The following is a 15,352-nucleotide window of genomic DNA, read 5'->3' as shown; positions in this document are numbered from 1 at the left end:
AAATGGTCTCCACCAGAAATCAAAGAATGTGATCTATGGCGAGGAAACATATGTGGGGTGAGGTGTACGAGCCTTTGGTCGATGATCAATGGCCACACAACCCCCATTTATGTCGAAAATAGCCATGAATGACCATTTTCAATAATACCGAAGGCTAACACGTATGGATTTTTGACCAAGAAATGGTCTCCACTAGATATCCAAGAATGTGATCTATGGCAAGGAAACATATGTGGGGTGATGTGTATGAGCCTCTGGTCGATGATAAATGGCCACACAACCCCCATTTCAGTCGAAAATAGCCATGAACGACCATTTTCAATAATACCGAAGGCTAACACCAACGGATTTTTGACCAAGAAATGGTCTCCACCAGAAATCCAAGAATGTGATCTATGGCAAGAAAACATATGTGGGGTGAAGTGTACGAGCCTCTGGTCGATGATCAATGGCCACACAACCCCCATTTTTGTCGAAAATAGTCATGAACGACCATTTTCAATGACACTGAACGCTAACACCTACGGATTTTTGACCAAGAAATGGTCTCCACCATAAATCCAAGGATGTGATCTATGGAAAGGAAACATGTGTAGTGAGGTGTATGAGCCTTTGGTCGAATATCAATGGCCACACAACCCCCATTTTTGTCGAAAATAGCCATGAACGACCATTTTCAATAGTACCGAAGGCTAAAACATTCAGATTTTTGACCAAGAAATGGTCTCCACCAGAAATCAAAGAATGTGATCTATGGCAAGGAAACATATGTGGGGTGAGGTTTACGAGCCTCTGGTCGACGACCAATGGCCACACAACCCCCATTTTTGTCGAAAATAGCCATGAATGACGATTTTCAATAATACTGAAGGCTAACACGTACAGATTTTTGACCAATAAATGGTCTCGACCAGAAATCCAAGAATGTGATCTATGGCAAGGAAACATATGTGGGGTGATGTGTACGAGCCTCTGGTCGATGATAAATGGCCACACAACCCCCATTTTAGTCGAAAATAGCCATGAACGACCATTTTCAATAATACCGAAGGCTAACACCAACGGATTTTTGACTAAGAAATGGTCTCCACCAAAAATCCAAGAATGTGATCTATGGCAAGAAAACCTATGTGGGGTGAAGTGTACGAGCCTCTCGTCGATGATCAATGGCCACACAACCCCCATTTTTCTCGGAAATAGCCATGAACGACCATTTTCAATGACACTGAAGGCTAACACCTACGGATTTTTAACCAAGAAATGGTCTCCACCATAAATCCAAGAATGTGATCTATGGCAAGGAAACATATGTGTAGTGAGGTGTATGAGCCTCTGGTCAAAGATCAATGGCCACACAACCCCCATTTTTGTCGAAAATAGCCATGAATGACAATTTTCAATAATACCGAAGGCTAACACATTCGGATTTTTGCCCAAGAAATGGTCTCCACTAGAAATCCAAGAATGTGATCTATGGCAAGGAAACATATGTGGGGTGAGGTGTACGAGCCTCTGGTCGATGATCAATGGCCACACAACCCCCATTTTGTCGAAAATAGCCATGAACGATCATTTTCAATAATACTGAAGGCTAACATATGTTTCCTTAGCCTTCGGTATTATTGAAAATGGTCGTTCATGGCTATTTTCGACAAAATGGGGGTTTTGTGGCCATTGATCATCGACCAGAGGCTCATACACCTCACCCCACATATGTTTCCTTGCCATATATCACATTCTCTGATTTCTGGTGGTGACCATTTCTTGGTCAAAAATCCATACGTGTTAGCCTTCTGTATTATTGAAAATGGTCGTTGATCGCTATTTTCAACAAAAAATGGGCGTTGTGTGTCCATTGATCAACGACCAGAGGCCCAAACACCTCACCCCACATACGTACGAATTTTTGACCAAGAAATGGTCTCCACCAGAAATCCACGAATGTGATCTATAGGAAGGAAACATATGTGGGGTGAGGTGTACGAGCCTCTGGTCGATGATAAATGGCCACACAACCCCCATTTTTGACGAAAATAGCCATGAACGACCATTTTCAATAATACCGAAGGCTAACACCTACAGATTTTTGACCAAGAAATGGTCTCCACCAGAAATCCAAGAATGTGATCTATGGGAAGGAAACATATGTGGGGTGAGGTGTATGAGCCTCTGGTCGGAATTATTGAAAATGGTCGTTCATGGCTATTTACGACAAAAATGGGGGTTGTGTGGCCATTGATCATCGACCAGAGGCTCCTACACCTCACCCCACATATGTTTTCTTGCCATATATCACATTCTTGGATTTCCAGTGGAGACCGTTTCTTGGTCAAAAATTCGTAGGTGTTAGCCTTCGGTATAATTGAAAATGGTCGTTCATGGCTATTTTCGAAAAAAATGGGGGTTGTGTGGCCGTTGATCATCGACCAGAGGCTCGTACACCTCACCCCACATATGTTTCATTGCCATAGATCACATTCTTGGATTTCTGGTGGAGACCATTTCTTGGGCAAAAATCTGAATGTGTTAGCCTTCGGTATTATTGAAAATGGTCATTCATGGCGATTTTCGACAAAAATGGGTGTTGTGTGACCATTGATCTTCGACTAGAGGCTCATACACCTCACTACACATATGTTTCCTTGCCATAGATCACATTCTTGGATTTATGGTGGAGACCATTTCTTCGTCAAAATTCCGTAGGTGTTTGCCTTCAGTGTCATTGAAAATGGTCGTTCATGGCTATTTTCGACAAAAATGGGGGTTGTGTGGCCATTGATCATCGACCAGAGGCTCGTACACCTCACCCCACATATGTTTCCTTGCCATATATCACATTCTCGGATTTCTGGTGGAGACCATTTCTTGGTCAAAAATCCATACGTGTTTGCCATCAGTGTCATTGAAAATGGTCGTTCATGGCTATTTTCGACAAAAAATGGGCGTTGTGTGGCCATTGATCAACGACCAGAGGCCCATACACCTCACCCCACATATGTTTCCTTGCCATAGATCACATTCTTGGACTTATGGTGGAGACCATTTCTTGGTCAAAAATCCGTAGGTGTTACCCTTCAGTGTCATTGAAAATGGCTGTTCATGGCTATTTTCGACAAAAATGGGGGTTATGTGGCCATTGATCATCGACCAAAGGCTCGTACACCTCACCCCACATATGTTTCCTTGCCATAGATCACATTTTGGATTTCTGGTGGAAACCATTTCTTGGTCAAAAATCCGTAGGTGTTAGCCTTCGGTATTATTGAAAATGGTCGTTCATGGCAATTTTTGACAAAAATGGGGGTTCTTTGGCCATTGATCATCGACCAGAGGCTCATACACCTCACCCCACATATGTTTCCTTTCCATAGATCACATTCTTGGATATCTGGTGGAGACCATTTCTTGGTCAAAAATCCGTAGGTGTTAGCCTTCGGTAATATTGAAAATGGTCGTTCATGGCTATTTTCATCAAAAATGGGGGTTGTGTGGCCATTTATCATAGACCAGAGGCTCGTACACCTCACCCCACATATGTTTCCTTGCTATAGATTACATTCTTAGATTTCTGGTGGAGACCATTTCTTGGTCAAAAATTCGTACGTGTTAGCCTTCAGTATTATTGAAAATGATCGTTCATGGCTATTTTCGACAAAATGGGGGTTGTGTGGCCATTGATCATCGACCAGAGGCTCGTACACCTGACCCCAGATATGTTTCCTTGCCATAGATGAAATTCTTGGATTTCTAGTGGAGACCATTTCTTGGGCAAAAATCCGAATGTGTTAGCCTTCGGTATTATTGAAAATTGTCATTCATGGCTATTTTCGACAAAAAATGGGGGTTGTGTGGCCATTGATCTTTGACCAGAGGCTCATACACCTCACTACACATATGTTTCCTTGCCATAGATCACATTCTTGGATTTATGGTGGAGACCATTTCTTGGTCAAAAATCCGTAGGTGTTAGCCTTCAGTGCCATTGAAAATGGTCGTTCATGGCTATTTCCGACAAAAATGGGGGTTGTGTGGCCATTGATCATCGACCAAAGGCTCGTACACTTCACCCCACATAGGTTTTCTTGCCATAGATCACATTCTTTGATTTCTGGTGGAGACCATTTCTTAGTCAAAAATCCGTAGGTGTTAGCCTTCAGTGCCATTGAAAATGGTCGTTCATGGCTATTTTCGACTAAAATGGGGGTTGTGTGGCCATTTATCATCGACCAGAGGCTCGTACACCTCACCCCACATATGTTTCCTTGCCATAGATCACATTCTTGGATTTCTGGTGGAGACCATTTATTGGTAAAAAATCTATACGTGTTAGCCTTCAGTATTATTGAAAATGGTCATTCATGGCTATTTTCGACAAAAACGGGGGTTGTGTGGCCATTGATCATCGACCAGAGGCTCGTAAACCTCACCCCACATATGTTTCCTTGCCATAGATCACATTCTTTGATTTCTGTGGAGACCATTTCTTGGTCAAAAATCTGAAAGTTTTAGCCTTCGGTACTATTGAAAATGGTCGTTCATGGCTATTTTCGACAAAAATGGGGGTTGTGTGGCCATTGATATTCGACCAAAGGCTCATACACCTGACTACACATGTTTCCTTTCCATAGATCACATTCTTGGATTTATGGTGGAGACCATTTCTTGGTCAAAAATCCGTAGGTGTTAGCGTTCAGTGTCATTGAAAATGGTCGTTCATGGCTATTTTCGACAAAAATGGGGTTTGTGTGGCCATTGATCATCGACCAGAGGCTCGTACACTTCACCCCACATATGTTTTCTTGCCATAGATCACATTCTTGGATTTCTGGTGGGGACCATTTCTTGGTCAAAAATCCGTTGGTGTTAGCCTTCGGTATTATTGAAAATGGTCGTTCATGGCTATTTTCGACAAAAATGGGGGTTGTGTGGCCATTTATCATCGACCAGAGGCTCATACACCTCACCCACATATGTTTCCTTGCCATAGATCACATTCTTGGATTTCTGGTGGAGACCATTTCTTGGTAAAAAAATCCGTAGGTGTTAGCCTCTGGTATTATTGAAAATGGTTGTTCATGGCTATTTTCATCAAAAATGGGGGTTGTGTGGCCATTAATCATCGACCAGAGGCTCGTACACCTCACCCCACATATGTTTCCTTGCCATAGATCACATTCTTGATTTCTGGTGGAGACCATTTCTTGGTCAAAAATTCGTACGTGTTAGCCTTCGGTATTATTGAAAATTGTCGTTCATGGCTATTTTCGACAAAATGGGGGTTGTGTGGCCATTGATCATCGACCAGAGGCTCGTACACCTCACCCCACATATGTTTCTTTGCCATAGATCACATTCTTGGATTTCTGGTGCAGACCATTTCTTGGGCAAAAATCCGAATGTGTTTGCCTTCGGTATTTTTGAAAATGGTCATTCATGGCTATTTTCGACAAAAATGGGGGTTGTGTGGCCATTGATCTTCAACCAGAGGCCCATACAACTCACCCCACATATGTTTCCTTGCCATAGATCAAATTCTTGGATTTATGGTGGAGACCATTTCTTGGTCAAAAGTCCATAGGTGTTAGCCTTCAGTGTCATTGAAAATGGTCGTTCATGGCTATTTTCGACAAAAATGGGGGTTGTGTGGCCATTGATCATCGACCAGAGGCTCGTACACTTCACCCCACATATGTTTTCTTGCCATAGATCACATTCTTGGAATTCTGGTGGAGACCATTTCTTGGTCAAAAATTTGTTGGTGTTAGCCTTCGGTATTATTGAAAATGGTCGTTCATGGCTATTTTTGACTGAAATGGGGGTTGTGTGGCCATTTATCATCGACCAGAGGCTCATACACCTCACCCCACATATGTTTCCTTGCCATAGATCACATTCTTGGATATCTGGTGGAGACCATTTCTTGGTCAAAAATTCGTACGTGTTAGCCTTCCGTATTATTGAAAATGGTCATTCATGGCTATTTTCGACAAAAATGGGGGTTGTGTGGCCATTGATCATCGACCAAAGGATCGTACACTTCACCCCACATATGTTTCCTTGCCATAGATCACATTCTTGGATTTATGGTGGAGACCATTTCTTGGTCAAAAATCCGTAGGTGTTAGCCTTCAGTGTCATTGAAAATGGTCGTTCATGGCTATTTTCGACAAAAATTAGGGTTGTGTGGCCATTGATCGTCGACCAGAGGCTCATACACCTCACCCCACATATGTTTCCTTGCCGTAGATCACATTTATGGATTTCTGGTGGAGACCATTTCTTGGTCAAAAATCCATAGGTGTTAGCCTTCAGTATTATTGAAAATGGTCGTTCATGGCTATTTTCGACAAAAATGGGGGTTGTGTGGCCATTGATCATCGACCAGAGGCTCAAACACCTCACCCCACATATGTTTCCTTGCCATAGATCACATTCTTGGATTTCTGGTGGAGACCATTTCTTGGTCAAAAATCCGTAGGTGTTAGCCTCTAGTATTATTGAAAATGGTCGCTCATGGCTATTTTCATAAAAAATGGGGGTTGTGTGACCATTTATCATCGACTAAAGGCTCATAAACCTCACCCCACATATGTTTCCTTGCCATAGATCACATTCTTGGATTTCTGGTGGAGACCATTTCTTGGTCAAAAACTTGTACGTGTTAGCCTTCGGTATTATTGAAAATGGTCGTTCATGGCTATTTTCGGCAAAATGGGGGTTGTGTGGCCATTGATCATCGACCAGAGGCTCGTACACCTCACCCCACATATGTTTCCTTGCCATAGATCACATTCTTGGATTTCTGGTGGAGACCATTTCTTGGGCAAAAATCCGAATGGGTTAGCCTTTGGTATTTTTGAAAATGGTTATTCATGGCTATTTTCGACAAAAATGGGGGTTGTGTGGCCATTGATCTTCGACCAGAGGCTCATACACCTCACTACACATATGTTTCCTTGCCATAGATCACATTCTTGGATTTATGGTGGAGACCATTTCTTGGTCAAAAATCCGTAGGTGTTAGCCTTCAGTGTCATTGAAAATGGTCGTTCATGGCTATTTTCGACAAAAAATAGGGTTGTGTGGCCATTGATCGTCGACCTGAGGCTCATAGACCTCACCCCACATATGTTTCCTTGCCGTAGATCACATTCTTGGATTTCTGGTGGAGACCATTTCTTGGTCAAAAATCCGTAGGTGTTAGCCTTCGGTATTATTGAAAATGGTCGTTCATGGCTATTTTTGACAAAAATGGGGGTTGTGTGGCCATTGATCATCGACCAGAGGCTCATACACCTCACCCCACATATGTTGCCTTGCCATAGATCACATTCTTGGATTTCTGGTGGAGACCATTTCTTGGTCAAAAATCCGTAGGTGTTAGCCTCTAGTATTATTGAAAATGGTCGCTCATGGCTATTTTCATAAAAAATGGGGGTTGTGTGGCCATTTATCATCGACTAGAGGCTCATAAACCTCACCCCACATATGTTTCCTTGCCATAGATCACATTCTTGGATTTCTGGTGGAGACCATTTCTTGGTCAAAAACTCGTACGTGTTAGCCTTCGGTATTATTGAAAATGGTCGTTCCTGGCTATTTTCGGCAAAATGGGGGTTGTGTGGCCATTGATCATCGACTAGAGGCTCGTACACCTCACCCCACATATGTTTCCTTGCCATAGATCACATTCTTGGATTTCTGGTGGAGACCATTTCTTGGGCAAAAATCCGAATGTGTTAGCCTTTGGTATTTTTGAAAATGGTCATTCATGGTATTTTCGACAAAAATGGGGGTTGTGTGGCCATTGATCTTCGACCAGAGGCTCATACACCTCACTACACAATTGTTTCCTTCCCATAGATCACATTCTTGGATTTATGGTGGAGACCATTTCTTGGTAAAAAATCCGTAGGTGTTAGCCTTCAGTGTCATTGAAAATGGTCGTTCATGGCTATTTTCGACAAAAATTAGGGTTGTGTGGCCATTGATCGTCGACCAGAGGCTCATACACCTCACCCACATATGTTTCCTTGCCGTAGATCACATTCTTGGATTTCTGGTGGAGACCATTTCTTGGTCAAAAATCTGTAGGTGTTAGCCTTCGGTATTATTGAAAATGGTCGTTCATGGCTATTTTCGACAAAAATGGGGGTTGTGTGGCCATTGATCATCGACCAGAGGCTCAAACACCTCACCCCACATATGTTTCCTTGCCATAGATCACATTCTTGGATTTCTGGTGGAGACCATTTCTTGGGCAAAAATCCGAATGTGTTAGCCTTTGGTATTTTTTAAAATGGTCATTCATGGCTATTTTCGACAAAAATGGGGGTTGTGTTGCCATTGATCTTCGACCAGAGGCTGATACACCTCACTACACATATGTTTCCTTGCCATAGATCACATTCTTGGATTTATGGTGGAGACCATTTCTTGGTCAGAAATCCATAGGTGTTAGCCTTTAGTGTCATTGAAAATGGTCGTTCATGGCTATTTTCGACAAAAATGGGGGTTGTGTGGCCATTGATCATCGACCAGAGGCTCGTACACTTCACCCCACATATGTTTTCTTTCCATAGATCACATTCTTGGATTTCTGGAGGAGACATTTCCTTGGTCAAAAATTTGTTGGTGTTAGCCTTCGGTATTATTGAAAATGGTCGTTCATGGCTATTTTCGACTAAAATGGGGGTTGTGTGGCCATTTATCATCGACCAGAGGCTCGTGCAATTCACCCCACATATGTTTCCTTGCCATAGATCACATTCTTAGATTTCCGGTGGAGACCATTTCTTGGTCAAAAATCCGTAGGTGATAGCCTTCAGTGTCATTGAAAATGGTCGTTCATGGCTATTTTCGACAAAAATGGGGTTTGTGAGCCTCCGGTCGATAAATAGCCATGAACGACCATTTTCAATAGTACCGAAGGCTAAAACATTCAAATTTTTGACCAAGAAATTGTCTCCACCAGAAATCAAAGAATGTTATCTATGGCAAGGAAACATATGTGGGGTGAGGTTTACGAGCCTCTGGTCGATGATCAATGGCCACACAACCCCCATTTTTTTCGAAAATAGCCATGAATGACCATTTTCAATAATACTGAAGGCTAACACGTACAGATTTTTGACCTATAAATGGTCTCCACCGGAAATCCAAGAATGTGATCTATGGCAAGGAAACATATGTGGGGTGTGGTGTACGAGCCTCTGGTCGATGATCATTGGCCACACAACCCCCATTTTTGTCAAAAATAGTCATGAACGACCATTTTCAATAATACCGAAGGCTAACACGTACGGATTTCTGACCAAGAAATGGTCTCCACCAGAAATCCAAGAATTTGATCTATGGCAAGGAAACATATGTGGTGTGAATTGCACGAGCCTCTGGTCGATGATAAATGGCCACACAACCCCCATTTTAGTCGAAAATAGCCATGAAACACCATTTTCAATAATACCGAAGGCTAACACCAACAGATTTTTGACCAAGGAATGGTCTCCTCCAGAAATCCAAGAATGTGATCTATGGAAAGAAAACATATGTGGGGTGAAGAGTACGAGCCTCTTGTCGATGATCAATGGCCACACAACCCCCATTTTTGTCGAAAATAGCCATGAACGACCATTTTCAATGACACTAAAGGCTAACACCTATGGATTTCTGACCAAGAAATGGTCTCCACCATAAATCCAAGAATGTGATCTATGGCAAGGAAACATATGTGTAGGTGTATGAGCCTCTGGTCGAAGATCAATGGCCACACAACCCCCATTTTTGTCGAAAATAGCCATGAATGACCATTTTCAAAAATACCAAAGGCTAACACATTCGGATTTTTGCCCAAGAGATGGTCTCCACCAAAAATCCAAGAATGTGATCTATGGCAAGGAAACATATGTGGGGTGAGGTGTATAAGCCTTTGGTCGATGATCAATGGCCACACAACCCCCATTTTGCCGAAAATAGCCATTTATGACCATTTTCAATAATACCAAAGGCTAACACGTACGAGTTTTTGACCAAGAAATGGTCTCAACCAGAAATCCAAGAATGTGATCTATGGCAAGGAAACATATGTGGGGTGAGGTTTATGAGCCTCTAGTCGATGATAAATGGCAACACAACCCCCATTTTTTATGAAAATAGCCATGAGCGACCATTTTGAATAATACTAGAGGCTAACACCTACGGATTTTTGAACAAGAAATGGTTTCCACCAGAAATCCAAGAATTTGATCTATGGCAAGGAAACATATGTGGGGTGAGGTGTATGAGCCTCTGGTCGATGATCAATGGCCACAGAACCCCCATTTTTGTCGAAAATAGCCATGAACGACCATTTTCAATAATACCGAAGGCTAACACCTACGTATTTTTGACCAAGAAATGGTCTCCACCAGCAATCCAAGAATGTGATCTACGGCAAGGAAACATATGTGGGGTGAGGTGTATGAGCCTCTGGTCGACGATCAATGGCCACACAACCCTAATTTTTGTCGAAAATAGCCATGAATGACCATTTTCAATGACACTGAAGGCTAACACCTACGGATTTTTGACCAAGAAATGGTCTCCACCATAAATCCAAGAATGTGATCTATGGCAAGGAAACATATGTGTAGTGAGGTGTATGAGCCTCGGGTCCAATATCAAAGGCCACACAACCCCCATTTTTGTCGAAAATAGCCAAGAACGACCATTTTCAATAGTTTCGAAGGCTAACACATTCGGATTTTTGACCAAGAAATCGTCTCCACCGGAAATCAAAGAATGTGATCTATGGCAAGGAAACATATGTGGGGTGAGGTGTACGAGCCTTTGGTCGATGATCAATGGCCACACAACCCCCATTCTTGTCGAAAATAGCCATGAATGACCATTTTCAATAATACCGAAGGCTAACACGTACGGATTTTTGACCAAGAAATGGTCTCCACCAGATATCCAAGAATGTGATCTATGGCAAGGAAACATATGTGGGGTGAGGTGTATGAGGCTCTGGTCGATGATAAATGGCCACACAACCCCCATTTCACTCGAAAATAGCCATGAACGACCATTTTCAATAATACCGAAGGCTAACACCAACAGATTTTTGACCAAGAAATGGTCTCCACCAGAAATCCAAGAATATGATCTATGGCAAGAAAACATATGTGGGGTGAAGTGTACGAGCCTCTGGTCGATGATCAATGGCCACACAACCCCCATTTTTGTCGAAAATAGCCATGAACGACCATTTTCAATGACATTGAAGGCTAACACCTATGGATTTTTGACCAAGAAATGGTCTCCACTATAAATCCAAGAATTTGATCTATGGCAAGGAAACATATGTGTAGTGAGGTGTATGAGCCTCTGGTCGAAGATCAATGGCCACACAACCCCCATTTTTGTCGAAAATAGCCATGAATGACCATTTTCAAAAATACCGAAGGCTAACACATTCAGATTTTTGCCCAAGAAATGGTCTCCACCAGAAATCCAAGAATGTGATCTATGGCAAGGAAACATATGTGGGGTGAGGTGTACGAGCCTCTGGTCGATGATCAATGGCCACACAACCCCCATTTTGTTGAAAATAGCCATGAACGACCATTTTCAATAATACCGAAGGCTAACACGTACGAATATTTAACCAAGAAATGGTCTCCACCAGAAATCCAAGAATGTGATCTTTGGCAAGGAAACATATGTGGGGTGAGGTATACGAGCCTCTGGTCGATGATAAATGGCCACACAACCACCATTTTTGATGAAAATAGCCATGAACGACCATTTTCAATAATACCAGAGTCTAACACCTACGGATTTTTTACCAAGAAATGGTCTCCACTAGAAATCCAAGAATGTAATCTATGGCAAGGAAACATATGTGGGTTGAGGTGTATGAGCCTCTAGTCGATGATAAATGGCCACACAACCCCTATTTTTGTCGAAAATAGCCATGAACGACCATTTTCAATAATACCAAAGGCTAACACCAACGAATTTTTGACCAAGAAATGGTCTCCACCATAAATCCAAGAATGTGATCTATGGCAAGAAGACATATGTGGGGTGAAGTGTACAAGCCTCTGGTCGATGATCAATGGCCACACAAACCCCATTTTTTGTCGAAAATAGCCATGAACGACCATTTTCAATGACACTGAACGCTAACACCTACGGATTTTTGACCAAGAAATGGTCTCCACCATAAATCCAAGAATGTGATCTATGGAAAAGAAACATGTGTAGTGAGGTGTATGAGCCTTTGGTCGAATATCAATGGCCACACAACCCCCATTTTTGTCGAAAATAGCCATGAACGACCATTTTCAATAGTACCAAAGGCTAAAACATTCAGATTTTTGACCAAGAAATGGTCTCCACCAGAAATCAAAGAATGTGATCTATGGCAAGGAAACATATGTGGGGTGAGGTTTACGAGCCTTTGGTCGATGATCAATGGCCACACAACCCCCATTTTTGTCGAAAATAGCCATGAATGACCATTTTCAATAATACTGAAGGCTAACACGTACAGATTTTTGACCAATAAATGGTCTCCACAAGAAATCCAAGAATGTGATCTATGGCAAGGAAACATATGTGGGGTGAGGTGTACGAGCCTCTGGTCGATGATAAATGGCCACACAACCCCCATTTTAGTCGAAAATAAGAAATGGTCTCCACCAGAAATACAAGAATGTGATATATGGCAAGAAAACCTATGTGGGGTGAAGTGTACGAGCCTCTGGTCGATGATCTATGGCCACACAACCCCCATTTTTGTCGGAAATAGCCATGAACGACCATTTTCAATGACACTGAAGGCTAACACCTACGGATTTTTGACCAAGAAATGGTCTCCACCATAAATCCAAGAATGTGATCTATGGCAAGGAAACATATGTGTAGTGAGGTGTATGAGCCTCTGGACAAAGATCAATGGCCACACAACCCCCATTTTTGTCGAAAATAGCCATGAATGACAATTTTCAATAATACCGAAGGCTAACACATTCGGATTTTTGCCCAAGAAATGGTCTCCACTAGAAATCCAAGAATATTATCTATGGCAAGGAAACATATATGGGGTGAGGTGTACGAGCCTTTGGTCGATGATCAATGGCCACACAACCCCCATTTTGTCAAAAATAGCCATGAACGATCATTTTCAATAATACTGAAGGCTAACACGTACGAATTTTTGACCAAGAAATGGTCTCCACCAGAAATCCAAGAATGTGATCTATAGCAAGGAAACATATGTGGGGTGAGGTGTACGAGCCTCTGGTCGATGATAAATGGCCACACAACCCCCATTTTCGATGAAAATAGCCATGAACGACCATTTTCAATAATACCGAAGGCTAACACCTACGGATTTTTGACCAATAAATGGTCTCCACCAGAAATCCAAGAATGTGATCTATGGAAAGGAAACATATGTGGGGTGAGGTGTATGAGCCTCTGGTCGATGATCAATGGCCAAAGAACCCCCATTTTTGTCAAAAATTGCCATGAACGACCATTTTCAATAATACCGAAGGCTAACACCTACGCATTTTTGACCAAGAAATGGTCTCCACCAAAAATCCAAAATGTGATCTATGGCAAGGAAACATATGTGGGGTGAGGTGTACGAGCCTTTGGTCGATGATCAATGGCCACATAACCCCCATTTTTGTCGAAAATAGCCATGAACGACCATTTTCAATGACACTGAAGGGTAACACCTATGGATTTTTGACCAAAAAATGGTCTCCACCATAAGTCCAAGAATGTGATCTATGGCAAGGAAACATATGTGGGGTGAGGTGTGTGGGCCTCTGGTCGTTGATCAATGGCCACACAACGCCCATTTTTTGTCGAAAATAGCGATCAACGACCATTTTCAATAATACAGAAGGCTAACACGTATGGATTTTTGACCAAGAAATGGTCTCCACCAGAAATCCGAGAATGTGATATATGGCAAGGAAACATATGTGGGGTGAGGTGTACGAGCCTCTGGTCGATGATCAATGGCCACACAACCCCCATTTTTGTGGAAAATAGCCATGAACGACCATTTTCAATGACACTGAAGGCTAACACCTACGGAATTTTTACGAAGAAATGGTCTCCACCATAAATCCAAGAGTGTGATCTATGGAAAGGAAACATATGTGTAGTGAGGTGTATGAGCCTCTGGTCGAAGATCAATGGCCACACAACACCCATTTTTGTCGAAAATCGCCATGAATGACCATTTTGAATAATACCGAAGGCTAACACATTCAGATTTTTGCCCAAGAAATGGTCTCCACCAGAAATCCAAGAATGTGATCTATGGCAATGAAACATATGTGGGGTGAGGTGTACGAGCCTCTGGTCGATGATCAACGGCCACACAACCCCCATTTTTGTCGAAAATAGCCATGAACGACCATTTTCAATAATACCGAAGGCTAACACCTACGGATTTTTGAACAAGAAACGGTCTCCACTGGAAATCCAAGAATGTGATATATGGCAAGAAAACATATGTGGGGTGAGGTGTAGGAGGCTCTGGTCGATGATCAATGGCCACACAACCCCCATTTTGGTCGAAAATAGCCATGAACGACCATTTTCAATAATTCCGACCAGAGGCTCATACACCTCACCCCACATATGTTTCCTTTCCATAGATCACATTCTTGGATTTCTGGTGGAGACCATTTCTTGGTCAAAAATCCGTAGGTGTTAGCCTTCGGTATTATTGAAAATGGTCGTTCATAGCTATTTTCATCAAAAATGGGGGTTGTGTGGCCATTTATCATCGACCAGAGGCTCGTACACCTCACCCCACATATGTTTCCTTGCTATAGATCACATTCTTGGATTTCTGGTGGAGACCATTTCTTGGTCAAAAATTCGTACGTGTTAGCCTTCAGTATTATTGAAAATGATCGTTCATGGCCATTTTCGACAAAATGGGGGTTGTGTGGCCATTGATCTTTGACCAGAGGCTCGTACACCTCACCCCACATATGTTTCCTTGCCATAGATCACATTCTTGGATTTCTAGTGGAGACCATTTCTTGGGCAAAAATCCGAATGTGTTAGCCTTCGGTATTATTGAAAATTGTCATTCATGGCTGTTTTCGACAAAAATGGGGGTTGTGTGGCCATTGATCATCGACCAGAGGCTCGTAAACCTCACCCCACATATGTTTCCTTGCCATAGATCACATTCTTTGATTTCTGGTGGAGACCATATCTTGGTAAAAAATCTGAATGTTTTAGCCTTCGGTACTATTGAAAATGGTCGTTCATGGTTATTTTCGACAAAAATGGGGGTTGTGTGGCCATTGATATTCGACCAAAGGCT

This window comes from Zea mays, chromosome 9 (assembly GCF_902167145.1).
Source record: "Zea mays cultivar B73 chromosome 9, Zm-B73-REFERENCE-NAM-5.0, whole genome shotgun sequence".
In the NCBI taxonomy this organism is placed as follows: Eukaryota; Viridiplantae; Streptophyta; class Magnoliopsida; order Poales; family Poaceae; genus Zea; species Zea mays.
This window is presented reverse-complemented; position numbering follows the sequence as displayed.